We start from the raw sequence: 26804 nt of genomic DNA, 5'->3' as shown, positions 1-26804 counted from the left end.
AGTTTTTTGTAAATAGTTAAATATTCTTTGTGGTAAGCAACTTTAAGTACATTTTAGAAAGAGATGGGAAAGATGTAAATGTTTACAATGTGGTCATCTTTCCTAGACTATAAGGTTTTTGGGCCAAGGAACACAGTTCTAGTAATTAAAGATATAATGGATTTTTGATGTGTTTTTAAAGCATTGAATTTTGTTTGTCTTTTTTAAAACCTCAGAGTTTAAAAAATTTGTTAATAAAACTTTTAGCTTTCATCATATGAAAAAATAAAAGACATGGATTATGTGCAACTGGGTTTTAGAAAATGATACCAAATTTTATTCCTTGATCCTGGATAACTGTCTGTTGTTCCTAGTATGTTGGAAGTATACCATGCTCATTTTGTCAGCCTCAAAACAAGGAGGAGGAAATTCTGTATTGGTTAGCTCAGGAGGAAGGTAATGAGTTTAAGTAACAAAACAGGAAGTTTGTTCCTCTGTGACCTTTGATGCATTTGTGAATTTGGCATTTTGACTATAGGGTTGAAATTTAGAAGAGTTTCATATTTAGTTTACTTTGTTGCTTTTGCAGAGTATCTACCTGTCAGGAAAAAACAGGACTCCCAAGTTAAAGGCTCTGCTGCCTTTGTGGGAAATAATGGACAATACTCTTCATTTTGCTGACAAAATCTGGGTATCTGTGTTTTACAATGGCTGGGTTTTGCTTTCACATAGAGCCAGAGTATCCTTTTCCTGGAACCAAGCGTGACTCAAAGCCTTTGTAAGTTCTCTTATTCTTTATCCTTTTAAGCAACTATTTTAGGAACTGTTTTAAAGCTGACACCCCTCCTGTTCAAATCTTTTCCTCTCAGCGCAAAGCACCGCCTTCTTGGCAGTCTTTTGTATGAGTGGAGTGGGTACTCTCCTTAGGCATTTATTTCTGTCAAAAAGTGGATTAGCTGCATTGTTTAATGCTATCTCGTTTGGATCAGTGTGAGTCTGCATTGGCCTTGCCTTTTAAATTCTTTCATAATTAAGATGCTGGCACCTTGGAACCTTTTCCTGGATGGAGCTTTTCTTTTGCCTTTTATTGAGTGTGATCCTAGAGTTTAGGTACTAAGGTTTTTCAGTTTTATTTCACTGTTTTAAATGGAGATGTGTAGATTTAGATACAGCTTTTCCAAATTCTAAATAAACTCTGGTTCTCAGATAAGTGAGACTTTTTAACACCTCTCTATGTATATTTGGCTATGTGTATCTAAGGCAGGTTGCTGCTGTTCTGTTGAGAAATCTTGTCCAACTCTTGTGACCCTATGAGCTGCAGCACTCCAGGCTTCCCTGTCCTTCACTATCTCCTGGAGTTTGCTCAAACTCATGTGCATTGAATTGATGATGCCGTCTAACCATCTTATCCTGTCGCCTCCTTTCCTCTTGCCCTCAATCTTTTCCAGCATTAGGGTCTTTTCCAATGAATCAGCTTGGCTGTTCGCATCAGCATTGTGTAGTTTGTTTCAGGTCAAAAAGTATGGGACAGCGATTATGATTACTCTCAGACTTTGATGTTAGTCAACAAAACTTAGTATTCAAGATTTAATTAAATTATTCCCCCCCCCCCAAAATAGAAAAGCTATTATGAAAAGGGTTCATTAGTTAAATCCTTAGTTTTTGATTCCACTATCATGTTCAGTTTTCTAGTAATGGAAACCAAATGTTTTCTTGAATTAGTTGTTTAAATTTTCTTGATGTAATACAACTTTCATAGTTAATACACAGATGATTTTTTTGCTTATATAAACCAACTTACGGAGAAGGCAATGGCAGCCCACTCTAGTACTCTTGCCTGGAAAATCCCATGGATGGAGGAGCCTGGTAGGCTGCAGTCCATGGCGTCACTAAAAGTCAGACACAACTGAGCAACTTCACTTTCATTTTCATGCATTGGAGAAAGGAATGGCAACTCACTCCAGTGTTCTTGCCTGGAGAGTCCCAGGGACAGCAGAGCCTGGTGGGCTGCCGTCTCTGGGGTGGCATAGAGTCGGACACAACTGAAGCAACTTAGCAGCAGCAGCAAACCAACTTAAGACATTATACTTGCAAAATATTACTGAATTCTTTGATTTTACATGGGGTTTCCTAGGTGGTGCTAGTGGTAAAGAACCAGCCTTTACATACTGTTAGCGAGGCAGAACCTGAAATTAGAAGACAGGAGAAAGAAAAAGATGAAGTATTCTGTTTTGTTATGAAGTATTAGCGTAATACTTCACATTTAATGCATTGGACTAAGTCCAATTTTTCTAGTAGATTTGTTATTTCAAATCATAGGAACTTTCGTACCCTTGATGTGCTTACTTTTAAACAGTGTGTGACTTATCTAGATGATCTGTGATCCTTTTACAAATGCCCTTGTAGCCTGTCTCAGTTTGGATGTGAACATACTTACTCTTCACTTTCTTTATGCTGGCAAAGATGTTTTCATTTCTGGTATGTTCAAAACAACAGACTCTGCTGTGGATTCTTATTTAGTATGCTTTCAGATTGCACAGAGAACTGGTTGAGGAGAACAGTTTTCTTTGAGTAATACTTGTTACTGATTAGCAGTTTTAGGAGAATGCTTGCAGTGAATTTTCTGATCTTAAATTGTAGACATCTTTAAGAATAGAAGGGCTTCCCTTGTGGCTCAGCTGGTAAAGAATCCGCCTGCAGTTTGGGAATCCTGGGTTCAATCCTTGGGTTGGAAAGATCCCCTGGAGAAGAGAAAGGCTACCCACTCCAGTATTCTGGCCTGGAGAATTCCATGGACTGTATAGTCCATGAGGTCGCAAACAAGACACGGCTGAGTGACTTTCACTTTCACTTGAGAATAGAATACTTTTGCTTGTGTTTTTCCCCCTCCCTTTAACTTTGGTAGGTTAACTATGGTGGAGAAGAGGAATTCAAAGGAGAATTCCTAGCAATCAGATATAGTGACCTTTCATGGTTAGTATGTTAAGGACAGTGCTGGAGAATAGACCAACAACTTTGCTTGTTTATTTTTGAACACATGCCAGATGTGTTGGATAGTTCCTTCTCGACCACATAATAGCATCTTGAGTATATAACAGTATGGAAATTTTTTTCTCATCCTGTGGGGTTTTTTTTTTTCCTGCTTACCTGGGTATCTTAAAACTGTCCTTCAAAGAGGGATGTGAGGTCTGTGGAATTAAATCCTCAGAGAATTTGGCAGATAAGAGTATAAAATATAAAAATCCCAAACCATTTTTCTTACTTTGTCATTGTATTTGTGATTGAAGTAGGAAATGAAAGAAAGGAACTGCTAGTGTGAGAATTCATTAGAGAAATGGGAAAATATTTTCCCTTGTGTTATCTCAAAGTTTGTTGAACAGTAAGCTGCACTATAATGGATGTTACATTTGTTGTGCCTGTGACAGAAAATAGAACTGTTTCTGAGTTACTGTGTACTCCAGGTTACTTGGATTTGGAATGTTAGGAATATGATTTCATGTCAGGAATATGATTTCAATAGGATCTGGGTAGCCCTGGAGCTCTGACTGGACTCTCTCATTTGCCTACCTATCCAGCTAGTTAGAGTTGTACTTGTCTCTTTGGGGTTTCTTTTTTCCTTTTATTTTATTGGAGTGTAGTTGATTTGCTGTGTTGTATTAGATCTTTTTCTGACTTCACTTAGTATGGTAGTCTCTAGGTCCATCCATGTTGCTGCAAATGGCATTATTTCATTCTTTTCTTATGGTTGAGTAATATTCCAGCCATAAATCTTTATCCCTTTCTCCGTCCATGGGGAAATCTTCTTTATCCATTCCTCTGTCCTTGAGGTTTCTGAGAGGACTATATACATGAAGAAAAATGACAACTGAATTAGCAATTTATTAATATACAGGCCTTGTGCTGAGCTGTTTTAAAGTCAAGACCTGTATAGACCTCCTACTCCTCAACTCCTCTGTTTTTAGATGAACTGCTTGAAAAGTCAATTTTCCTAAGAATCAGTTTCCTGAAATTACCAAAATTAATTCCATTCACTCAGCAAAATTATTTTGAAATTTATTCATGTTGTTGGGTATATCAATTGGTTGGTCTTTTTTTCCCATTTTCCATAAACTTCTTTTATTTTTGTTTTTATTCTTTTAACCTTTTTAAGAAATTGTGGTTAATTTACAGTGTTGTGTATGTTTCAGGCATACAGAAAAGTGATTCAGATATATATATATATATATATATATGTATAGATATATATTTTCAAATTCTATTCCATTATAGCTTATTCAATTCAGTTAAGTCACTCAGTCGTGTCTGACTCTTTGTGGCCCCATGAATCACAGCACGCCAGGCCTCCTTGTCCGTCACCAACCCCCGGAGTCCACCCAAACTCATGTGCATCGAGTCGGTGATGCCATCCAGCCATCTCATCCTCTGTCGTCCCCTTCTCCTCCTGCCCCCAATCCCTCCCAGCATCAGAGTCTTTTCCAATGAGTCAACTCTTTGCATGAGGTGGCCAAAGTATTGGAGTTTCAGCTTCAGCATCAGTCCTTCCAGTGAACACCCAATACTGGATCTCCTTTAGAATGGAGTGGTTGGATCTCCTTGCAGTCCAAGGGACTCTCAGGAGTCTTCTCCAACACCACAGTTCAAAAGCATCAATTCTTTGGCGCTCAGCTTTCTTCACAGTCCAACTCTCACATCCATACATGACCACTGGAAAAACCATAGCCTTGACTAGATGGACCTTTGTTGACTAAGTAATGTCTCTGCTTTTTAATATGCTATCTAGGTTGGTCATAACTTTTCTTCCAAGGAGTAAGCGTCTTTTAATTTCATGGCTGCAGTCACCATCTGCAGTGATTTTGGAGCCCCCAAAATAAAGTCTCTCTGTTTCCACTGTTTCCCCATCCATTTCCAGTGAAGTGATGGGACTATTACAAGATGTTAAATATAGTTCTTGTGCTATATATATATGGAGAAGGCAATGGCACCCCACTCCAGTACTCTTGCCTGGAAAATCCCATGGGCGGAGGAGCCTGGTAGGCTGCTGCCCATGGGGTTGCTAAGAGTCAGACACGACTGAGCGACTTCACTTTCACTTTTCATTTTGATGCATTGGAGAAGGAAATGGCAACCCACTCCAGTGTTCTTGCCTGGAGAATCCCAGGGATGGGGGAGCCTGGTGGGCTGCCATCTATGGGGTTGCACAGAGTCGGACACGACTGAAGTGATGCAGAAGAAGAAGCTATATATATAGTAGGACTTTGTTGTTCGCCACTATATATATAGTGGTGTATATGTGTATGTTAATCCAAAACACCTATTTTATCTCCCCTCTCCCTCTGATGTTCCCCTTTGTACCATAAGTTTGTTTTCTGTGTCCGTTTTGTAAATAAGTTCACATATGTCATTTGTTAGATTTCACATTTAAGTGATATCATGTGATATTTTGGAGACAGGAATGGCAATCCACTCTAGTATTCTTGCCTGGAGAATCCCATAGACAGAGAGACCTGGCGGGCTACAGCCCATGGGGTTGCAAAAAGTCAGACACAACTGAGCAACTAACACTGTCCCTGACTTTGGGCTTCACTAAAAGCTCAGTTGGTAAAGAATCTGCCTGTAATGTGGGAGACCCGGGTTCAATCCCTGGGTTGGGAAGATCCCCTGGAGAAGGGAAATGCTACCCACTTCAGTATTCTGGCCTGGAGAATTCCATGGACTATGGTCTATGGGGTCGCAAAGAGTTGGACATGACTGAGCGATCAGAACACACGTGATATTTTTCTTTCTCTGTCTGACTTGACTTTGCTTAGTATGATAATCTCTAGTTCCATCTGTGTTGCTCCAAATGGCATTATTTCTTGGACTTCCCTCATAGCTCAGTTGGTAAAGAATCTGCCTGCAATGCAGGAGATCCCAGTTTGATTCCTGGATCGGAAGATCCCTGGAAAAGGGATAGGCTACCCATTCCAGTATTGTTGGGCTTTGCTGGTTATTTCATTATTTCATTCTTTTTATGGCTTAATAACATTCCATTGTATATATGTACCACATCTTTATCTATTCCTCTGTAGGTGGACATTTAGTTTGCTGCTGTATACTGACTGTCCCTATAGTTAGGTACAGGTGTGATTTGGACCGTAAAGAAAGCTGAGCACCGAAGAATTGATGCTTTCAAACTCAGGTGCTGGAGAAGACTCTGCAAGTCCCTTGGACAGCAAGTAGATCAAGCCAGTCAGTCCCAAAAGAAATCAATTCTGGATATTCATTGGAAGGACTGATGCGGAAGCTCCCATATTTGGCCACCTGATGGGAAGAACTGACTCGTTGGAAAAGACCCTGGTGCTGGGAAAGATTGATGGCAGGAGGAGAAAGGTGACAGAGATGGTTGGATGGCATCACTGACTCAATGGACATAAGTTTGAGCAAACTGAAGGGGAAAGTGAAGAGCAGGGAAGCCTGGTGTGCTGTAGTCCATAGGGTCACAAAAAGAGTGGGACACAACTTAGTGACTGAGCAACAACAACAAATGGTGCTGCAGTGAATATTGAGAGGCACATGTTTCAAATTAGGGTTTTCTTCAGATATATGCCCAGGAATGAGATTGCAGAATCGTGTGGTAACTCTGGTTTTAGTTTTTTAAGGAATCTCTGTACTGTTCTCCATAGTAGTTGTACCAATTTACATTCCCACCAATGGCGTAGAGGGGTTCCTTTTTTTCCACACTGTCTCCAGCATTTATTATTTGTAGACTTGTGGGTGATGGCCATTCAAACTGTTTTGTGGTGAGAAATCATCATAGTTTTGTTTTCCATTTCTCTGATAGTTAGAAATGTTGCGAATCTTTCCATGTGCTTGTCATTTATGTCTTCTTTGCAGAAATGTCTATTTAGGTCTTCTGCCCGCCCTCCTCCGCCCCCCCCCCCCACCCCCCGCCACTGCCTTTTGGATATTAAGCTGTATGAATTGTTTGTGTATATTGAAAATTAAGCTCTTGTCAGTTATATTGTTTGCAAATGTTTCCTCCCAGTTTGTAGGTTGTCTTTTGGTTTTGTTTATGGTTTCCTTTGCTGTGCAAAATCTTTTTGAGTTTAATTTAGTTTTTATTTTGTTGTTATTACTTTAGGAAGCAGATCCAAAAAACTATTGCTGTGATTTATGTCAGAGTATTCTGCCTATATTTTCTTTGAGTTTTGTAGCATCTGGTCTTACATTTAGGTTTTTAATCCATTTTGAGTTTTTTTTGTGTATAATGTTGGAGAATTTCTGATTTCATTCTTTCACATAGCTATCCAATTTTCCCAATACCATTTACTGAAGAGACTGTCTTTTCTCCATTATATATTGTGCCTCTTTTGTTGTAGATTAATTGACCATAGGTGGTTAGGTTTATTTCTGAGCTTTCTGTCCTGTTTCATTGATCTATATTTCTGTGTGTGTGTGTCTCAGAACCTTACTGTTTTGATGACTGTATTTTTATAGTATATTCTGAAGTCAGGAAGCCTGTTTCCTCCAGCTTCACTTTTCTTTCTCAAGATTTCTTTGGCTTTTCGTGGTCTTTTGTGTTTCCATACAAATTGTAAAATTTTTTGTTCTAATTCTGTGAAAAATGCCCTTGGTAATTTGATAGAGATTGCATTGAATCTGTAGATTGGTTTGGGTATTATAGTCATTTTTGCAGTATTGATTCTTCTAGTCTAAGAACATGGTATCTCTTGTCCATCTGTTTGTTTCATCTCTGATTTCTCTGCTCAGTATCAAAGTTTTCTGAATACAGGTCTTTTGCCTCCTTAGATACGTTTATTCTTAGTTATTTTATCCTTTTTGATGTGATGGTAAATGAGATTGTTTCCTTAATTTCTTTTTGTGATATTTCATTGTTAGTGTATAGAAATGCAGCAGATTTTTGTATATTTTGTATCCGGCAACTTTACCAAATTCATTTGTGAGTTCTATTAGTTTTCTGGTATCATTTTTAGGATTTTCTCTGTATAGCATCATGTCATCCGAAAACAGTAAGAATTTTACTACCTCTTTTCCAATTTGTAGTCCTTTTATTTGTTTTTCTTGTCTGATTGCTGTGGCTAGGACTTAAAAAACTATATTGAATAAAAGTGGTGAAATTGGGCATCTTGCTTGTTTCTGATCTTAAAGGAAATGATTTCAGCTTTTCACTGTTGAGTGTTATGTTAGCTGTGAGTTTGTTATATGTGGTATTTCTTATGTTGAGGTATGCCCTTTTATGCCCCTTTCTGAAGAATTTTTATCATATATGGATGTTGAAATTTATCAAAAGGTTTTTTCTGCATCTATTGAGATGATCAGTTGGTTTTTGTTCTTCCATTTGTTAATGTGGTATAGCAGACTGATTGATTTATAGATATTTAAATATCCTTGCATCCCTGGAATAAACCCCACTTAGTCATGGTGTATGATTCTTTTAATGTACTGTTGGATTTGGCTTGATAATTGAGGAATTTTTCATTTATGTTCATCAGTGGTATTGGTCTGTGATTGTGTTTGTGTGTGTGTGTGTGTTGTGTGTGATTTCTTTGGTTTCAGTATCAGGGTGATAGTGTCCTCATAGAATGAGTTCAAAAGTGTTCCTTCCTCTGCAGGTTTTTTTTTTTTTTTTTTTTTTTTAATGATAGTTTCAGAGGGATAGGTGTTAACTCTTCTCTCTAAACGTTTGCTGAAATTCACCTGTGCAGCCATCTGGTCTTGGACTTTTGTTTGTTGAGAGTTTTAAAATTGCTAATTTGATTTCAGTACTGGCAATTGGTCTGTTCGTATTTTATATTTCTTCCTGGTTCATCCTTCTCAGATAGTACCTTTCTAAGAATTTGTCCATTTCTTCTAGGTTGTCCCATGTTATTACTGTTCAGTTTCTCACTGTAGTCTCTTTTGATTCATTGTATTTCTGTGGTGTTTGTTACAAATTCTCTGTTTTTAAATTGTAATTTTACTGATTTGAGCCCTGTCCCTTTTTTTCTGTATGAGTCTGGCTAAATAAAGGTTTATCAATTTTATTTATATTTTCAAAGAGTCAGCTTTTTTTGTCTTTTCTTTTAATTTTTTTAGTCTATCATTTATTTCTGCTCTGATCTTTATGATTTATTTCATTCTACTAACTTTAGGTTTTGTTTATTCTTCTTTCTCTAGTTGCTATAGATGTTAGGCTGTTCATTTGATGTTGTTATTTTTTCCTGTGGTAAGCTTGTATCACTATAAACTACTCTTTTAGAACTGCTTTTCCTGTGTCCCGTAGATTTTGGATCATCATATTTTTGTTTTCATTTGTCTCCAGGTATATTTTTTAAATTTCCCGTTTGATTTCTTCAGTGATCCATTGGTTGTTTCATAACACATTATTTAGCCTCCACATGTTTGTAGGGTTTTTTTGTTTTGTTTTGTTTTTTTCTGTGTGTGTGTAGTTGATTTCTAGCCTCATAGCATTATCGTTGGAAAAGGTGCTTGATAAGACTTCAGTTTCCTTAAATTAACCAAGGCTTGCTTTGTGACCAGCTATGTGATCTATCCTGGAGAATGTTCCATGTGGACTTAAATATATTCTGCTGCTTTTGGATGGAATGCTCTGTATGTGTGAATTAAGTCTATCTGGTCTAATGTGTCATCTAAAATCTATGTTTCCTTATTGAGTTTCCATCCACTGATGTAAGTGGGGTGTTAAATTTCCCCTTACTGTGTTTTTGACAATTTCTCCTTGTATATCCATTCACATTTGCCTTATATATTGAGGTGCTCCCTTGTTGGGTGCATGTATGTTTAAGATTGTTATATGTTTATCTTGGATTGATCTTTTGACCATTATGTAGTACAGATAATTTCATTTTATTGCTGAATAGTACTTCATTATGTGCATGTAGTTACCAATTCTATTTATCTGTTAAGCTGTTGATAGTCTTTTCTTTTCCCCCAGTTTTTCATTCTTACAGATAAAGTAACAAGAACATTTGGGTTCAGTTGAGTCTTTGCACGTGTTGTTATTGATGTTCAGTCACCAAGTCGTATCTGACTCGTCACGACCACGTGGACTGTAGCATGCCAGGCTTCTCTGTTCTCTACTGTCTCCTGGAATTTGCCCAAGTTCATGTCCACTGAGTTGGTGATGCTATCTAACCATCTCGTCCTGTCCCACCCCTTTCTCCTTTTGCCTTCAGTTTTTCCCAGTGTCAAAGTCTTTTCCAGTGAGTCAGCTCTTCACATCAGGTGGCCAAAGTATTAGAACTTCAGCTTCAGCAACAGCCCTTCCAATGAATATTCAGGGTTGGTTTCCTTTAGGATTGACTGGTTTTACTTCCTTGTTGTCTAGGGAACTCTTTAAAGAGTCTTCTCTGGCACCGCAATTTGAAAGTATCAATTCTTCAGTGCTCAGCCTTCTTTATGGTCCAACTGTCACATCTGTACATGACTACTGGAAAAACCATAGTCCTTTTGGCAAAGGACCTCTTTTGGCAAAGTGATGTCTTTGCTTTTCTATACAGTGTCTAGGTTTGTCATAGCTTTCCTTCCAAGGAGCAAATGTCTTTTAATTTCATGCCTGCAGTTACCATCTCCAGTGATTTTGGAGCTTTTTGCATCTCTGTCTTGATTATATGGGCTAGAATCATCAGTACAAAGTTGAATAGAAGTGAGATCAGATATCCTTGCCTTGTTCATGGTCTTAGTAGGAAAGCATTCAGAATTTCACTGTTAAGTATGATGTTTTTCAAAGATTTCTTTTATCAGTTCCTGTAGTTTGTTATATTGGCTTTGTCTTCCTCAGCTTCCCTGCCCAACACTCAGCGATTGATGGCTTCTGCTTAGTACTCAAGACCCTGAGTTCTTGGTGAAGTTTCTTCCTTTTCTGTTGCTCTGTCCTCAGACTTTCCCATTTCCAGCATATGAAGCATTATTGGTGCATTGGATAAGACTGAGACTGTAGGCCCAGACTGCTTGCATTAAATCCTAGCTCTGCTACCCACCAGCCGTGTGACCAGAAGCAAGTTCCCTTTCCTTTCAAAATAGAGGTAATTGAAACACATACAACATAGAGTATTTATAATTACCAAGTGAACATACATAAAACACTATAGATAATGTTTTCATATTGTTGGTGCTCATTGAATACTAGCTGTAATCTAGTATTTGTCTCAAGGTGGAAATTGCTGAGATGCTCAGCCTTTGGTGGAATTGCTATCTCCTTCTATTAGCACCTAGAGACAACTTTAATTGGCCAGAATGTTTTTAGTCAAGAACTTATGAATAAATATAACTCCTAATCTTTGAGTTTTCCCTCTCTATCATGTGATTTTTTTTTTTGTAATAGTACTTGATTTCTCCCAACACTTATTTAACATACATTATACTCTGGTCTCATTTTTGTGCAGGATTCTCGACCTTGGCACAACTGACAATTTTGAGTCAGATATTTCTTATTTTGAGGGCCTGTTCTGAGTATTTAGGATGTTTAGCAGTATCCATGACCTCTGCTTCCTAGATACCATTAGTGATATACCCCCAGATCATGGCAACCAAAGATAATGTTCAGACATTGCCGTATGTCTCCCAAGGAGAAGATCACACCTGGTTTGAAAACTCCTTTTTTAGAGCAGACTCCTGTTATATGCTGTGATAGGAGACTGTGAGTAGTTATTTTAGTATTTCTGGGAGATAGCTGAGATGGTTTTATTAATCAGCACTTATTTTTTAGGTTGCTACTAGTTTTATTCAGTAGATCTTTCTCATATTTTCACTTTGGCATAGCTGCTTGATTATTTGTTGCTCCTGGGATTGATCAGTATGTTCTCTCTCTGTTTTTGGTGATTTTTCAAACTGATGGCTTGGAAAAAATCTTTTCTTGCCCATATAGATGCAGTGGATATAGGCATCTAGGGAATTTTTCTTTCTGTTTTTTAAAATCAATTTTTATTGGAATATGGCAGAAAGTGAAGAGGAGCTAAAAAGCCACTTGATGAAAGTGAAAGAGGAGAGTGAAAAAGTTGGCTTAAAGCTCAACATTCAGAAAACTAAGATCATGGCATCTGGTCCCATCACTTCATGGGAAATAGATGGGGAAACAGTAGAAACAGTGTCAACAGACTTTATTTTTGGGGGCTCCAAAATCACTGCAGATGGTGACTGCAGCCATGAAATTAAAAGATGCTTACTCCTTGGAAGAAAAGTTATGAACAACCTAGATAGTATATTGAAAGCAGAGACATTACTTTGCCAACTAAGGTCCGCCTAGTCAAGGCTATGGTTTTTCCTGTGGTCATGTATGGATGTGAGAGTTGGACTGTGAAGAAGGCTGAGCGCTGAAGAATTGATGTGTTTGGGCTGTGGTGTTGGAGAAGACTCTTGAGGGTCCTTTGGACTGCAAGGAGATCCAACCAGTCCATTCTGAAGGAGATCAGCCCTGGGATTTCTTTGGAAGGAATGATGCTAAAGCTGAAACTCCAGTACTTTGGCCACCTCATGGGAAGAGTTGACTCATTGGAAAAGACTCTGATGCTGGGAGAGATTGGGGGCAGGAGGAGAAAGGGACGACTGAGGATGAGATGGCTGGATGGCATCACGGACTCGATGGGCATGAGTCTGAGTGAACTCCGGGAGTTGGTGATGGACAGGGAGGCCTGGCGTGCTATGATTCATGGGGTCGCAAAGAGTCGGACACGACTGAGCGACTGAACTGAATCGAACTGAACTGAGTTGCTTTACAGTGTTGTGTTAGGGAATTTTTCAGTGGATAATAGCACCCAGCCTTTTTTATATGTCATTGTACTTTGGTTTCAAAAAGAAGAGACAGGAAATCACTTATCTTTTTGAAGATTTCACTTCTTATTTTATTCTCAGAGGTGGTTGGGGAAACAAGTATTTCCTGATATAAGAAAGGAAATTTTTGCTTGAAGGTAGTCTGTTGTCTTTAGGTATTCATTCTTTAAAAGAATAGTAATGCAAGGTAATTTATTTGAATTAAAATTATTGAACAACTCAAGAATAAATACATTGTAAAGTGTTATTAGTAATAAGTTTTTAAACATAAATTTGAATATGATCTTTATGCTTCAGGCATGTGTTCATTTTCTGGGAAGAATATGGTTTTGAATCTATAAACTAAAAAACAACTACCATTTCTTTTAGATGTGGTTTGACTTAGAATATTTTTCTTAATGCCAGATCATTTTTAAAATATTAGTATTATGTTGTGTATATGCATGATTGATAGAAGAAAAATAGCTTACATTTATAGTTTAAATAATACCAAGCAAAATCAGATTAATTTCCTTAACTGAAAAATGGAAAAAAATTTAGAAAAATATGGGTTCAAAGGATGAATAAACTTTAGATAAATTATGTGCTATAGTATGCATCTATAGTCTTAGGCTTATAATAATTAAAAAAAACCAGTTAAACATAGAAATGGCTTGCATATACTGCTGGACAGTGATCTCTTTACATGACTCATTAATGTTGTAAACCTAAGTATTCTTAAATTACCTTTCTTGGCAGAATTTTATTTCTTGTTTTGTTAATCTTTGTATTTTACAGTGGGAGCCTATTATCTTGATATTTTTGCAGATATCTTTAGGTAAGATACAACTTTATGAGTATTGATAATGTGTGAAGTAGGTTATTATCAGAATTATGAAAAATACTGTTTTATAAAATGTACAAGTTTTACATATACCTTCAAATATATGTCAGGTGCCTTTGAAATTTGTAATTAAAAGAACTTCCCTGATGGTCCAGTTCTTGAGACTCCACCTTCCAATACAGGGGACATGGGTTCAATCCCTAGTTGGGGAACTAAGATCTTCCATTGCTGTTGGGAATGCAAATTGGTACAGCCACTTCGGAAAGAAGACTGTTTGGCAGTTTCTTATATGCATGCATGCTAAATCACTTCAGTCATGTCTGACTCTTTGTGACCCCATGGACTGTAGCCCATCAGGCTCCTCTGTTGATGGGATTCTCCAGGCAAGAATGCTGGAGTGGGTTGCCATGCCCTCCTCCAGGCGATCTTCCTAGGTCTCGTATATCTCCTGCATTGTCAGGTTTGTTCTTTACCACTAGTGCCACCAGGGAAGCCCAGTTTGTTATATAAGTAAATATATTATCATATGATCCAGCCCAGAAGTCAGCTGTTAGATATTTACCCAAATGAATTAAAAACTTAACAGCTACCCAAAAACTGGTACCTGGATACTTATAACAGTCTTTATTCAAGATTGCCAAAACTTGAAAGCCACCAAGATATCCTTCAGTAGGTGAGTGGATAAGTAAACTGTGGCACATCTAGACAGTGGAAATATTATTCAACACTAAAAAGCAATGAGCCTATCAAGCCACGAAAGACATGGAGGAACCTTAGATGCATATTACTGAGTGAAAGAAGCCAGTCTGAAAAGGCTGTATACTATATGATTCAAACTGTATTGTTGGTGTTCAGTCGCTAAGTTGTGTCTGACTCTGCGACCCTGTGGACTGCAGCACACCAGGCTTCCCTGTCCTTCACTGTCTCCCAGAGTTTGCGCAAATCTCATGTCCACTGAGTCTGATGCCATCCAACTAGCTCATCCTCTGCTACCCCCTTCTCCTCCTGCCTTCAGTCTTCCCCAGCTTCAGGGTCTTCTCCAGTGAGTCTGCTCTTCACATTAGGTGGCCAAAGTATTAGAGCTTCAGCGTCAGTCCTTCTAGTGAATATTCTAGTGAATATTCAGGATTGATTTCTTTTAGTTTGCCTTGACTGGTTTGCTCTCCTTGCTGTGTGACATTCTGGAAAAGACAAAACCATGGAGACAGTTAAAAAGATGAGTGGTTGCCAGAGGAAGGGATGAATAAGCAGATCACAGAGAATTGTTCATACAGTGAAACTATTCTTCATGGAGCTACACTGGTAGATTCTTGTCATCATACACATGTCAAACAGCAAGAATGGCATAATGTGAAACAGCAGGAGTGAACCCTGTTGTAACCTATAAACTTTGATAATGTGTCAGCATAGGTTCATTGATTATAGCAAATGTTTTGGACAGTTGTGCTATGTGCGAACAGGAATATATATACTTTCTGCTCAATTTTACTATGAACCTAGCTATGTGTGTGCTGGACCGTAGCAGTCCATGGGGTTTCCCAGGCAAGAATACTGGAGCAGGTTGCTGTTTCCTTCTCTGGGGGAATCTTGTGACCCAGGGATTGAACCTGTTTCTCCTGTATTGCCAGGCAGATTCTTTACCACTGAGCCACCAGGTAAACTCAACTATGAACCTAAATTTGCCCTAAAAATAAAAGTTTATTAATAATTTAAAAAGTCCTTTTGTCATAGAAAATGTGTTAGTTGCTTGGTTGTGTCCAACTCTTTTGCTACGTCATGGACTGTAGCTTACCAGGCCATTCCCTTCTCTAGGGGATCTTCCTGATCCAGGGATCAAACCTGGGTCTCCCACATTGCGGGCAGATTCTGTACTGTCGGAGCCACCAGGGAAGCCCGTTGTTATATATTTTATATTTGTCATAGCGAATATAACTAAATAAGAAAAATTACTTATATTCCTGTTATTGTTTTAGATATTTTTCTGCACATTGGTATGGATTATGTACACATTGTTTTGTTACCAAGATAGGATTATGCTATATGGAGTCAGTTTTTGTTTTCAGTTAGCAGTACATCTTGATGTTTTCCCAAAGATTTAAATGTTCAAAAATTTTTTAAAACTTGATTTAGTGCTCTTCCACAGTTGGAGAGTGGACTGTTCTGATTTTTAGAGGTGTAGGAAATGGCAATCCACTCCAGTACTCTTGCCTGGAAAATCTCATGGACAGAGGAGCCTGCTAGGCTACAGTCTATGGAGTCGCAAAGAGTGGGACACAACTGAGTGACTTCACTTTCACTTTGCTAAATATAGATTACTGACTTTCTGGTTAGGCTACAAAAAATAAGCATCCACGCTATACTGATTATAACAATGTTATTCTTTAGGATTATTTATTAATAGAATTACAGATAGGCACAAATGTTAGATGTTAGGACCAAATGATGGGTAGACCAATTTCTGTAGTAGCTATACTTCGTGCATTTTGCCATTATTTGAATATCATGTGTTTTTTTAAAGTAAATGATGGGATTTTAAGGCATTTATTCGGAGAAGGCAATGGCACCCCACTCCAGTACTCTTGCCTGGAAAATCACAATGGACAGAGGAGCCTGGTAGGCTGCAGTTCATGGGGTCGCTAAGAGTCGGACACGACTGAGCGACTTCACTTTCGCGCATTGGAGAAGGAAATAGCATCCCACTCCAGTATTTTTGCCTGGAGAATCCCAGGGACGGGGGAGCCTGGTGGGCTGCCGTCTCTGGGGTCGCACAGAGTCGGACACGACTGAAGCGACTTAGCAGCAGCAGCAGCAGCAAGGCATATATTTATTAAAGGAAACTTATAATAGGCTGTTATCAATGTAAAAGAGCTACTAGTTTTACTGGAGACTAGCTTTTAAAAACAAGGATGACGAACAATGAATGCTGGTTGAAGTTAATTTTACTGAGATTGTATGGAATATGTGATCTTCTGGTTACTGTTGTGCATGTTTTTGGTCACCATTTTGGGATGGCTAGCATCACTTCTTAACCATCATGGGAGAGTCCATTTTCACTTTGGAATTATTCACTTTGAAATTGACTCCTGGGAATATGGAAGTTTATTATTTAATAGCTAAATTTCTTGCACTCTTAACTTTCCCTCTTCAAAGAGAATCATGAAGAAACTGAATTGTAGAGAAAACCTCCCCTGAGGCAGTTCATTTGCCTACCTCAGTTCTGTGGATTTGGACTGCTGTAGCTCTTTTTAATCCTGTATTTCATATGTCTCATATGTCTCTGTAGACAATTAAATTACAGGGTTTTCATTAAATAAGTATTAATTTAGAAATCATATAGTATTTTTAATGCAGCAGTTTATGTATATATTAGATTATAGTGTTTTTCATTAAGTATGTGTTAATTTTGAAGTTTTTGAATAGAATTTGCTGGGACAACCAGTAATGAAGCATTTCTAAAATTATAGTCTACTATTGGTAAGTAGGAATTTTAAATTAACCCTTGGGGGCATAAGCTTGAGATTTTGTTGCATTTCTTCTGTGGCATAAAATCATTCTTTTAGATGCAGTAATCTAAATCTGGATTTCTACATTACATTAATTTTCAAAACCTGAAAAAAGGATTTAATTTAGAACTAGAATATAGGTTAGTTGCTGACCCTAAAGAATTCTGAGTTTTGAGATAGTCATATTTAAGTGTATTCTCTCAATTTCAAAGAAGAATATGAGTGCACATTTTAGGGTTGGGTCTTTATTAAGTTGGTACAAAAGTGATATTGATTTTGTATTGTCCAGCTTTGCCATTTGATATTGGAATGCATTCTTAAGTAAATGTGATTATGTTATTAAAAAGAGAATTGAGTCTTAGACTAACTGAATCTGTTATGATCTAGTGACTATAATTGTGCATTCTGAAACACTTGGGTTAAATGTGATAACAGTCAAATATTGTTCTGTAGCCTGCTTTTATGATGGGAAGAAATAAGAATATTTTCTATTTTATATGGATCATATAAGGATGTAGACTATGAAACAAGGTTTACAGATTGAGCATTCTTACTACAGACAAGAGGCAAATAAGGAACATCTTTGGCAGAAAGTCTCCTAAACTACATTCAAAGATAACTCACCTTGAGTTATAAGAACAACAAACTCTAGGGAGATTGAAGTCTTTGGAAGCTCTTAACAAGGCAGCTAAAACAGGAAAACTGGCTATCTGAAGAAAATGTCAAGATTAGAGAAAACTGTTTTGTAACATATGAAGTTACTGTGATATAGATTAAAGAGGTTTTAAAGTTTGTGACTTTTATGTAAGGTTTTTGTTGGCCAAACTAAATTCTATGTAAAGTGAACTTCTCCTGTGTGAAGTTCTTAGTGAAGTTAAGCAAGTGTTCTAATGTTACGAACTGCATCCTGTTCTTTCTATGCTCATTTTTGAGAAAAACTAGATAGTTGTTGGGTAGATGACATTTCATTGCTTGTTAATTTTCTAAATTTAAAGTAAAAATGTAGTGGATAAGTAATATGATTAAGTCACAAAATGAGAGAACACAGATAGGTAAACAAGGGCCCAGAATAGAAGTCAGGTTGAGGAATCAGTCCTTCTTCTGCCATTGAGATGTGTCTTGGACACGTCACTTATTAAAATTGAGTCTCAGTCTCTAATTTGTAAAAAGAGGGCACTTAACTAGATCTCTAACATAGTCCGTTTCTATATAGTTTCTTCCTTTTCTAGAAGATACTTTAAATAGAAGTTTTCTGTATGGTAATTTTATACTTACACAAAAGTAGATGCTGGCTAGAATTTTAACTATTAACTGTTGGATTCTTCTCAATGTATTTTAAATTCTGTGTGGCTTGACCTTTGGGCTATAACTTTTTTTTTGTTATACAGCTTTGCTGATGGTTCAGACGGTAAAGAATCCACCTACAATGCAGGAGACTCAGCTTTGATCCCTGGGTAAAGATCCCCTGGAGAAGGGAATGGCAGCTCTCTCCAATATTCTTGGCTGGAGAATCCCATGAACAGGGGAGCCTGGAGGGCTACAGGCCATGAGCTTGCAAAGAGTTGGACACAACTGAGTGACTAATACTATACAGGGTTTTTAAGGCCTTTATAAATTTTTCAGATAATTTATGCATTTTATTACTCATTTTAATTTTCTAAAACAAGAGTATAGTTTAAGACTGTGACAGCTGAATCAGTAGATATAGGTCCTCTTGGAAGTGAGACTAGAAGAAATGCTTTTGAGCAGAAGAAAGTAAAACGGAATGCATGAAGGAGGCAACCAGGATTGATAGTGTCATGTTTATTATTAGAGTCTCTCATGGTTGGCAGTTTTTCATGTTAGGAAAATGATCTGTAGGAAAGCATAAACAGATTTTTGAACTTTCTGTGATCTTTCCTCCACCCACCTGTATAGCACCATCCCTCCATTCCTACAGTGATATTTTTAGCAACCCTGAACTGCTTATAATCCCCCTGTACTGTGTGTGTGCACATGTGTTAGAAGATTTGGTAGGGGAGTGGAGGGGGAGGGATTTCCTTTTCAAATGGCCTAGGTCACATAAGCTCTGATAGCATTTATTACTTAATAATGAAGTTGACTTATTATAACTCTTTGACATTGTTACTAAGAGTTCGCAAAATGCTGTGGACTGAACTTTCCTGATTTGACTTGCTGAAGTTCACTTATACTATTTTTAGGCTAACATATTTATAAATGCCTTAAGATGAAGCTAGAGATAGGGAATCATATATTCTGTTTATTTTTGGTTTATACCCACTTAAGTGGCGTTTTGAATGAGAAAGGAATTTTCCCCAGATTGTTTTGCTTTACCAAGAGACAAGAAGGCTTAAGTTGTTTTGTTTCCTGCGTGTATTTCTGATGATGATATGAGTAATTATAGATTAACCACTATGTCTAGTTCACATAATCACACAAAAAAATTCCCTTATCCTCATTATAGTCCATCCGTCCCTCCACCCTTAACCCTTGGTAACCATTTACCAGTTTTCTGTTCCCATAGGTTCAATTATTCTGGAATATCATGTAAATTGATTTGTATAGTACATAGCTTTAAAAAAAATTGAGGTGTAATTGACACATGATGTTAGGTATACAACACAATGATTTGTTATATGTATATACTGTGAAATAATTGTAATGGGAAAGGTCTAGTTAACATCCATCACGTACACACACATTTTTTTTGTGTATATGATAACTGTTAAGATCTCTCTTAGCAAATTTCAAATATATAGTACAGTATTGTTAACTGTAGTTACCATGTTATACATTACATCCTGAGGACTTGTTTTTTAACTGGAAGTTTCTACCTTTTGATTCCGCTCACTCATTTCACCTATTCCCTGCCCCGCCTGCATCACCACCTCTGACAGCCACCAGTCTGTTCTCTGTATCTTACGCCTGTGTTTGTTTGTTTTGGCTTCCATGTACGAGTGCAGGCATACAATGTTTTTCTTTCTCTTACTTCGTTTCGCATAATGTCTTCAGATCTGTTTGCAAATGATAGATTTCCTTATTTTTTGTGGCTGAATAATATTTCATTGTGTGTTTATATCATGTATTCTTTATTCATTTGTCTGTTGATGGGCATATAGGTTGTTTATACTATGTCTTGACTGTTCTAAATAACGCTGCAGTGAACCTTGGGGTGCAGATATCATTTCTAAATAGTGATGTTGTTCTCTTGGGATGAATAGCTGAAGCGGAGTTGCTAGTTCATATGATAGTTATGCTTTTTAAGTTTTTGAGGAACCACCTCACTGTTTTCCATCGCAGCTGCACCAGTTTACATTTTTTACTAACAGTACACACAGGTTCCCCCTTTTCCTCCACTTTCTCACCATTTATCTGGTCTTTTCAATAACAGCCATTTTAACAGGTGAAAGTTGATGTTCCGTTGTAGTTTTGATTGGTATTTCCCTGATGATTAGTGGGGTTGAGCCCCTAATCATCAGGGAAATGCAAATCTGTGTACCTGTTGGCCATCTGTATATTTTCTTTGGAAAAATGGTCTGTTCAGATACTTTGTTCATTTTGGGGGGGGAGGGCTTCCCATTTTTTAATTGGACTTTTTTTGCCATTGACTAGTGAGTTCTTTACATATTTTGGATATGAACCCTGTATTAGGTATCAATTCAGTTCAGTTGCTCAGTCAGGTCCGACTCTTTGCGACCCCATGAATCACAGCACACCAGCCTCCCTGTCCGTCACCATCTCCCGGAGTTCACTCAGACTCACATCCATCGAGTCCGTGATGCCATCCAGCCATCTCATCCTCTGTCGTCCCCTTTTCCTCCTGCCCCCAATCCCTCCCGGCATCAGAGTCTTTTCCAGTGAGTCGACTCTTCTCATGAGGTGGCCAAAGTACTAGAGTTTCAGCTTTAGCATCATTCCTTCCAAAGAAATCCCAGGGCTGATCTTCAGAATGGACTGGTTGGATCTCCTTGCAGTCCAAGGGACTCTCAAGAGTCTTCTCCAACACCACAGTTCAAAAGCATCAATTCTTTGGCTCTCAGCTTTCTTCACAGTCCAACTCTCACATCCATACATGACCACTGGGAAAACCATAGCCTTGACTAGACGGACCTTTGTTGGCAAAATAATGTCTCTGCTTTTTAATATGCTATCTAGGTTGGTCATAACTTTTCTTCCAAGGAGTAAGTGTCTTTTAATTTCATGGCTGCAGTCACCATCTGCAGTGATTTTGGAGCCCCCCAAAATAAAATCTGACACCTTTTCCACTGTTTCCCAATCTATTTCCCATGAAGTGATGGGACCAGATGCCATGATCTTGGTTTTCTGAATGTTGAGCTTTAAGCCCACTTTTTCACTCTCCTCTTTCACTTTCATCAAGAGGCTTTTTAGTTCCTCTTCACTTTCTGTCATAAGGGTGGTATCATCTGCATATCTGAGGTGATTGATATTTCTCCCAGCAATCTTGATTACAGCTTGTGCTTTTTCTAGCCCAGCATTTCTCATGATCTACTCTGCATAGAAGTTAGATAAGCAGGGTGACAATATACAGCCTTGACATACTCCTTTTCCTATTTGAAACCAGTCTGTTGTTCCATGTCCAGTTCTAACTGTTGCTTCCTGACCTGCATATAGGTTTCTCAAGAGGCGAGTCAGGTGGTCTGGTATTCCCATCTCTTTCAGAATTTTCCACAGTTTATTGTGATCCATGTAGTCCAAGGCTTTGGCATAGTCAATAAAGCAGAAATAGATGTTTTTCTGGAACTCTCTTCCTTTTTCAATGATCCAGCGGATGTTGGCAATTTGATGTCTGGTTCCTCTGCCTTTTCTAAAACCAGCTTGAATATCTGGAAGTTCACGGTTCATGTATAGCTGAAGCCTGGCTTGGAGAATTTTGAGCATTACTTTACTAGCATGTGAGATGAATGCAATTGTGAAGTAGTTTGAGCATTCTTTGGCATTGCCTTTCTTTGGGATTGGAATGAAAACTGACCTTTTCCAGTCCTGTGGCCACTGCTGAGTTTTCCAAATTTGCTGGCATATTGAGTGCAGCACTTTCACAGCATCATCTTTCAGGATTTGAAACAGCTCCACTGGAATTCCATCACCTCCACTAGCTTTGTTCGTAGTGATGCTTTTTAAGGCCCACTTGACTTCGCATTCCAGGATGTCTGGCTCTAGGTGAGTGATCACACCATCGTGATGATCTTGGTCGTGAAGATCTTTTTTGTACAGTTCTTCTGTGTATTCTTGCCACCTCTTCGTAATATCTTCTGCTTCTGTTAGGTCCATGCCATTTCTGTCCTTTATCGAGCCCATCTTTGCATGAAATGTTCCCTTGGCATCTCTAATTTTCCTGAAGAGATCTCTAGATATATGATTTGCAAATACTCTTGTTAGATCTCTTATTAGATATATGATTTGCAAGTACTTTCTCCCATTCTGTAGGTTGTCTTTTCATTTCATTGATGGTTTTCTTTACTGAGCAGAAGTTTTTTTAGTTTGATGTAGTCCAATATGTTTATTTTTGCTTTTGTGGCATTTGCTTTTGTGTCAAATTCAAAAAGTCATTACTGAGACCAGTGTTAAGGAATTTCTTACCCCCTGTGTGTTCTTCTAGTTTTATGGTTTCAAGTCTGCATTCAGGTCTTTAGTTTTGAATTGACTTCTATGTATGGCATAAGATAAGGATTCAGTTCAGTTTCTTTTCTTTTTTTTTTTTTTTTTGCATGTGGCTCTCCAATATTTGCAACACTGTTCATTGAAGAGACTATCCTTCCCCATTGTATATTCTTGGCTCCTTTGTTATAAATTAATTGATCACGTTTGTGAGTTTATTTCCTGGCTCTCTGTTGTGTCCCGCTGATCTGTTTTTATGCCGCAATCCTGCTATTTTGACTACTGTAGCTTTGTAATATGGAGAAGGAGATGGCAACCCACTCCAGTATTCTTGTCTGGAGAATCCCACGAAGAGAGGAGCCTGGAGGGCTACAGTCCATGGGGTTGCAAAGAGTTGGACATAACTGAGCGACTAAACCACCACCACCATCACCAGCTTTGTAATATAGTATAAAGTCAGGAAGCATCATGCCTCCAGCTGTGTTCTCTCTAAATATTTTTGGCTTCTCTGATCTTTTGTGGTTTCATGTAAATTTAGGGATTGTTTGTTCTATTTCTGTCAAAAATGTCACTGTAATTTTGATAGGGTTTGCATTGAATGTGCAGGTTGCTTTGGGTAGTATGGACATTTTAACAGTATTCTTTCAATCCATAAGCATAGAATATCTTTTCATCTTTTTATGTCTTTAATTTCCTTCATCAGTGTCTCACAGTTTTCAGTGTACAGGTCTTTTTTTTACCATGATGAAAGTATTTCTAAGTATTTTATTCTTCTTAATGCAAATATTAATGGGGTTTCCCCCTAATTTCTCTGCTAGCTTTGTATTAGTGTATAGAAATAAAACGAATTTTTATGTATTGGTTTTGTATCCTGTCACTGTACTGGTTTCATTTAACATCCTTTTGAGTTTTTAATGTGTCATATCATGTTATCTGCAAACAGTTTTACTTCCTTTCTGATTTGGATCCCTTTTTATTTATTTTTCTTACATAATTGTACTGACTAGGACTTCCAGTACCACGTTGAATGAAAGTGACAAGAGTGTGGGCATCCTCGTCTTTTTCCTGATCTTTGAGGAAAATTTTTTAGGTTTTTACTCATTGAGTATGATGTTTGTTGTGGGTTTGTCATATGTGGCCTCTTTTACGTTGAAATTTATTGAATATTGCATTTTAAGTTTGCCATCTTTAATTTAGCATAATGCATTTGACATTCATCCATGTTGTGTGTGTTAGTAATTCAGTCATTTTTATTGCTGAGTAGTAGTTCATTGTCTAGCTATACCACAGTTTTATTCATCAGTTGAAGGGCATTTGTATTGTTTCCAATTTTGGGTGATTATCAGTAAACTTTTGCTGAAAACATTTCTGTGTGGGTTTTTTGTGAACATAAGTTTTAATTTTACTTGGACACATGCCTAAGGATGAGATTGCTGGGTTCTGTAAATGTATGTTTACCTTTATGAGAAACTACAAGACTGTGTTCTGAAGTGACAGTACCATTGTGCTTTCCCATCCGTAAAATATGAGGGTGTAAGTATGTGTATGTATTTATATACTAATACGTATATATTTAGAAGCATTTGTACAAGGATGTGGGGCACGTGTGTATGTGTGGCTTCCTTGTCAGTCCTAACTATTAAATTTTCAATGTAATTGTCCTAATAGGCATGTAGCGATATCTCATTGTGGTTTTAGGTTGCATCTCCCTAATGCCTAATGCCAAGCATCTTTTCATGTGTTTATTTTATGTCTGTATATCTGCTTTGGTGAAGTATCTGTTAAAATCTTTTGCCATTTTCTAAAAAATTGGAGTTTCTTACTGTTGTTTTGAGAATCCTTTTATATTCAGGAGTACTTTTTCAAATAAGTATTTTGCAAAAATTCTCAATCACTGGGCATATCTTTTTAGTTATCTTTCAAAGAGCACATGTTTTAAATTTTCAAGAAATCTAGTTTATCAGTATCTTTTTCTTTTATGGGTCATGCTTTTGTGTTTTATATAAGAAATATTTGCTCAATCCAGGGTCACAAAGATTTTTCTCTTACATTTTCTTTTGTAACTTTTATAGATTTTGCTTTTACACTTAAACTTCGATCTTGCAAGTTAATTTTGTGTATGGTGCAAGGTATGGATTGATGCTTCTTTATTTTTGCATATGGATATCCAGTTGTTCCAGTACCACTATCCTTTCTCTGTTGAATTACCTTTTTATCTTCATGGAAAATCTATTGACGTTATGTGCGTGGGTCTATTTCTAGTTTTTCAGTTCTGTTTCTTTGAACTATATGTGTCTATCTTTCCATTAGTACCAAATGGTCTGGATTATCATTGCTGTCTAGTAAGGCTTGATATTAGATAGTGGGCACATCCAAGTTTATATTGCTTTTTAGATGGGGAAATATTCTGAAGAAAAGAGAAAAGATGACTTAAGCCATGAAGAATGGATAGCAATTTGACATCACTGAAAAAGATGAGAATGTACATACTAGAGGAAGCAGAAAACGCAGGCTACATGAAGAAAAAAAGGCAGGGGGAAGATAGGGTTTTAGAAAAGTCATAGTCCTGGGAAAATTGGTGTTGAAATTTTTGATCTAGTCTAATTACCTCCCATTTTCTGAGATAGTTAATTGTATTCCGCATCTTTAGATTGAATGGGAGGCATTAAATACAAGAAGCATTAAAGATATTGATTGTGTGATGGAGACCAAGACCTAATTTGGAATGATAGGGCAAGAGTCATAAGCTTTGGTTGTCTAAATTGATTACTTGTGAAATAAAATGAAACTTGTCTAATAACAGCATTATTTTGGAATTTTGAAGTGCTTTGTAGATTTGTCATTCCAGGTCTTTATTTTTCCTCTTAGAAATTATGTTTTATATTGCTGCCACTGTTGTTTTTCTGGTATGCCACATGTGGGAGAAAATTTCTAGCTATGTAGAAAAGGAGTTATATTTTTATTCTTTCTGCTTTTCGCCCACCTTGTGATAGTACTTTAGTAGACTAACCCTAACAATTACCTTTTACAGAGAAATAAATTGTCTTTCTGGAACCCTAAAGTTTTCTTTGGATTACCGTTTAAAAAAGAAGTATAACAATCATTACTGCTATCTCATTTTTATCCAGGGGCTTTATCATTACATCAGGAAGCAACAGTTAGAACTGGACATGGAACAACAGACTGGTTCCAAATAGGAAAAGGAGTACGTCAAGGCTGTATATTGTCACTCTGCTTATTTATGCAGAGTACATCATGAGAAACGCTGGGCTGGAGGAAGCACAAGTTGGAATCAAGATTGCTGGGAGAAATATCAATAACCTCACATATGCAGATGACACCACCCTTATGGCAGAAAGCGGAGAAGAAGTAAAGAGCCTCTTGATGAAAGTGAAAGAGGAGAGTGAAAAAGTTGGCTTAAAGCTCAACATTCAGAAAACTAAGATCATGGCATCTGGTCCCATCACTTCATGGGAAATAGATGGGGAAACAGTGGCTGACTTTGTTTTTCTGGGCTCCAAAATCACTGCAGATGCTGATTGCAGCCATGAAATTAAAAGACACTTATTCTTTGGAGGGAAAGTTATGACCAACCTAGATATCATATTAAAAAGCAGAGACATTACTTTGCCAACAAAGGTCCGTCTAGTCAAGGCTGTGGTTTTTCCAGTGGTCATGTATGGATGTGAGAGTTGGACTATAAAGAAAGCTGAGTGCTGAAAAATTGATGCTTTTGAACTGTGGTGTTGGAGAAGACTCTTGAGAGTCCCTTGGACTGCAAGGAGATCCAACCAGTCCATCCTAAAGGAGATCAGTCCTGGGTGTTCATTGGAAGTACTGATGTTGAAGCTGAAACTCCAATACTTTGGGCACCTGATGGGAAGAGCTGACTCATTTGAAAAGACCCTGATGCTGGGAAAGATTGAGGGCAGGAGGAGGAGGGGACAACAGAGGATGAGATGGCTGGATGACATCACCGACTCAATGGATATGGGTTGTTTGGGTAGACTCCGGGAGTTGGTGATGGGCAGAGAGGCCTGGTGTGCTGTGATTCATGGGGTCGCTAAGAGTTGGACACGACTGAGCGAATGAACCGTTACTGATGCATTTGGCGG

General features: G+C 37.7%; 1 protein-coding gene across 6 annotated transcripts in view; it reads left to right on the top strand.

The window, feature by feature from the left end:
• CNOT6L (CCR4-NOT transcription complex subunit 6 like) overlaps positions 1-26804 on the top strand; it is a 117207-nt gene that overhangs the window by 17252 nt on the left and 73151 nt on the right. Inside the window, exons 1-2 of one of the 6 annotated variants that reach the window (XM_060417649.1) lie at positions 1-17044; positions 18462-18527. The exon at positions 1-17044 is cut by the window's left edge and continues 7426 nt beyond it. The exons of 4 other annotated variants lie outside the window; for them this stretch is intronic. The gene's annotated coding sequence lies outside the window, so the exon portion shown is untranslated. One more of the 6 variants, XM_060417648.1, reaches the window with a different exon arrangement.

The sequence above is a fragment of the Ovis aries genome, chromosome 6 (assembly GCF_016772045.2).
Source record: "Ovis aries strain OAR_USU_Benz2616 breed Rambouillet chromosome 6, ARS-UI_Ramb_v3.0, whole genome shotgun sequence".
Taxonomy (NCBI): domain Eukaryota; kingdom Metazoa; phylum Chordata; class Mammalia; order Artiodactyla; family Bovidae; genus Ovis; species Ovis aries.
This window is presented reverse-complemented; position numbering and strand designations above follow the sequence as displayed.